The sequence below is a fragment of the Lepidothrix coronata genome, unplaced genomic scaffold (genome assembly GCF_001604755.1).
Source record: "Lepidothrix coronata isolate B3197 unplaced genomic scaffold, Lepidothrix_coronata-1.0 Scaffold113, whole genome shotgun sequence".
Taxonomy (NCBI): Eukaryota; Metazoa; Chordata; class Aves; order Passeriformes; family Pipridae; genus Lepidothrix; species Lepidothrix coronata.
Window position 1 is genome coordinate 994,894 of NW_016690293.1, and position 4,093 is coordinate 998,986.

The window sequence follows — 4,093 nt, forward strand, 5'->3', positions numbered from 1 at the left end:
TTCATTGTTCTTGGCTTCTTGGACACTGCTGGGCATGGTTTGACTCATGGTGTGATGCAGTATGTCAAAATCTACATTCTCACATTCAAAGAAAATTAAATCTCAAATTGAACAAGCTGAAACTTAAACATATTGAGGCTCTCTGAAAAATGCCCCTATACCACTTAGAAGACAAAGCATTACTGCAATGTTTCCCCTTGAGTTTTACTCTGGCACTGTGGATCTTTTTTTAAAAAAAGGAAGGAAAAATTCCTTTTTTCAGAGATCTACCTGATTCTAAAGTAGACCTAAAGTGAATTGAGAATTTTCCATTTTGCATTGTGATATGTCAAATTAATTGGAGTTAAATTTCCTGAGTAAGAATCTGAGAATAAAATATTTTTTCAGTAGTGTAAAATGCTTAGAGCGTTTTTGATACTAAATGTCTCCAGCAACTCTGAAGTAACTGAAATTCCATTCCCCACCAAACTTCTGCTAAACTCACCGGCAAAGTGGTTGTCTCCTTCTCCATATGGTGCCTGTCCAACATCAAAGGCAAGGAGCCTGGATCCTATTGCTGAGGTAAGCCTTGACATAACACATCAGAGAGCTTACTATTCTTCTTACAGCAACAGAATTTGGAGCCTTTCAAGGTCACTATCTCATTGCTCAATGAAAAGACCAGCATATTTGGCAACTCAAGTTTATGCTGTCTTTCTGACAGGCAAACAGGGTAGCTGAAATCTTCCACTCACTTCCCACTCACTATCTGTGACTGCTGAGATGACCAAAAAAATTAGGCTGCCTTGCAGATTAAGCAATGCTCAAGTACAGAGAACGGCTCACTGTACTCTTAAACTGGTGTCCCAACCAACCAGAATGCCTTAAAATGGTGCCCAGGAGGGTTCTGGCCTGAGATGATCAGCAGGATAGGAGAACCTGTCAGTTTGGTACTTTGCATAGGCACCGAAGTACCTGACAAAGAGAGTTTGGATGAGGCCATCATACTGTGAATGCAAAGAGAGCTTGGCAAGAATGGGTAATATCACACTGTGCCTGTTGGATCTGAGAGTCAAAGGCCACATCACATCAGTCTTTATAAGCATAGAACTAGCAATAAATAGCAATGTCCAGATAATTAATAATTCATGCCTAGGTCAAAAGCACAGAAAAAATAGTAGTGCCAAATATCTTCAATTCTTTAACCTTCCTCCTAACCAGCTAACCACTGATTCAATTCAAGATGCTGAAAATTTTGATTTGATGTTGATAAGTGTCAAAGACCTCAGGCTGTTCACAGAGGATGACACTGGACTTGAGGTACCATGAGGTAATGAGTGAAATTAAATGGAAATTTATTTCAAAGGCATTAGCATTATTTTCCAAAGGGCAAATTTTTATAAACAGTGGAAACTAGGCAGTTAATTTAGCTGGACCTGAATTTCATACTTGAATGTAGAAGAAGCCTTTAAGTTAAGGTTGCAAAACTTATCATGAGTCTCTGTCTCAGAGAGGAAAAAAAAAAGAAAAGGAAACTTGCAGGAAGTGATTCCAGATTTGTCCAGATGAATAGCCACAAATTCAAAAAAAAAGGATATTAGAAATAAGTGGAGTGTCTACACTCATTTGGGGGAAAATGACTGATCATCAAAGAAAACTACCTTAGAGGCCAAAAAATATGTAGATAAAGTGAGAATAACAAGGAATCAAGCTGAGTTAGACCTTGAAAAGGATATTAAAACACATAGCAAAAGATTCATCAGCCATGTGAATATAAAAAAAGAGGGTGGAAAAATAAGTAGGGCCAGAATGTAGTGAGGATAGAGTAGAAATTAAGGATAAATCAAGTACAGGCTGAAAATGAAATTATGCTCTAGCTCAAATTTCAAGGAAATAGGCAAAGATTTTGGACATGGGGAACAAAGCAAGGATGGGAAAAAAAACTATAGAAACAGAAACCAGCAGAATTAAGGTAGAAGTGCAATTTAATATGTCTAATGTACTCCAGGAGAAAAAAAAAGTGGAGAATAAGCACAATCCCAAGAGGGAATTGGCAAACAAAATTTCAAGTGGTACAGCAGCTATTTTTAATACACACATGAAACCTGTTTGGTGCTTAATGTTTGGAGACACATCACACACAGAGTAAAGAAGGTGGAATAAGAAAATTGTCTGAAAACTATAGACCACCTTGGTTTTAGGTCAATAATATGATATTTTTAAAAAATTGGAATAAAAGAATTATTAAAGGCATGGAGGTTAATTACTAAAATAGTTTAGCTAATGCAGATCATAACAAGCTAACCACCCATTTTTTTTTCTAAAATAAATGAATTTCCAGACAGGTGAAATGAGGCAAATATAAACTTTCTGGACATCAGTGAAAACTTTTAATGTGATGGCCAGTGAGAAATTACCAGCAAAGCCCAAGAAGATGAGACGGGTAAAGGAATTGAAAAGCTGCTTAGGATCTGGCCAGAAAGTGTGCTAGAGCAGCTGGCATGAGAGAAACTCCAGACTGGGAGAAAATGGCTTTGTTTCTTAATGAACATTTTGGAGATGGAACATTAATTGCTATAATAACTTTATATCAATTGATATTGATATGAAAGATCTGTCAGGCCCTGAAGCCTTTCAGAGGCACAGAGTTAGAAGATTGGGAATATGGAGAAACTGGGTGATATTGAAAATGGGAAGATTGAGCTGTGCTTCAACAAGATAAAAATTACATTTGGGATGTGTGTGTGAAGAGGGTGGTGATATGAAGACCTAATTACCTGGAAATTGCTGAGATGATGAATTTCACCATATGAATTCTTTCCAAGATTAATATAAAAATTATGTAGAGATAGGTAAGGATTATTGGTGTTTTACAAAGCACTAATGAGATGTTAGTTGCAATCTTACATACAATTCTGGTAAGCCATGCTAGGGAAAGATGAGTGCAGAAAAGAACTGCTAGTAAGGTCAGAGAACAGTGGGTTTGTTTAATTTGTCATGAGAGCTAGTCTTGCCTGAAAAATCAAAATCGAGAAGTAATATTATTACATTCTATAAATACATCAGAGAGATAAATACCACAGAAAAAGAACAGTGATTTAAACAAAAGGATGATGCTGGCACAACAACAGAAAGGTATAAATTGGTCCCTGAATAGACTCAATCTGGAAATCAGAAGATTCTTATCTGCTGCAGCAGTTAGATCCTGGAACAGCTTTGCAACAGGACCAGTGGGAGCAGAAAACCACTCTTGAACTGGAGTTCAAAGCTTTGCACCAAGTGCACTGGTATGTTTGCATATAAGACTGCCCAGCAGATTGATTCTACGTGACGTGTATCATCCTGTTATTTATGTGTATATTCCTATACACGTGTGCATGTGTATATGTACATATATGCACCTTCACATACACACACACACATTCACGGAACTTCAAGGTAATTTACTACATTGCACGAAAACACAGGAAAATTACGTGGATCAATAAGCTGGTTACTGGAATTATGACAAGGCAATTTCAGCTTGTGAAAAGCTAAAAAGATTCATGTGTTTAAAATCCCTAGGCAGTTGTTACAAGCTGTGAATGCAGGAAATACTTTTGGGCTCTTGTTAGTCCCTAAACAACAAAAAAGGAAATGCTGGTGGGAGATGCTGGCTCATTTCAAAATTGCATGCTGCCTCTAAGCAATAGGAAAGGATGAATCTGCTTCTTCAAAACAAAGTAGACCCAGTGCTTTTGAATTTTACGTATTTCTATTAAAACCAGCTATGGACACTTTAGCAAATGTGAAAAACTAAGTAGCAGAAGCAGTAGGGGAAATAAAAAAAAAAATACCAAAGTGTATTTCATAGAATAATAGAATGATTTGAGTTGGAAGGGACCTTAAAGGTCACCTAATTCCAACCCCCCTGCCATGGACAGGGACAACTTCCACTAGAACAGGTTGATCAGAGCCCCATCCAATCTTGTCTTGAACACTTCCAGGGGTATGGTGTCCACAATTTCTCTGAACAACCTGTTTCAATGTTTTACCACCTTCATTGTATAGAAAGTTCTTCCTTCTACCATGTAAATTGACCATACTTCAATTTAAACTATTAACCCTTTTCCTA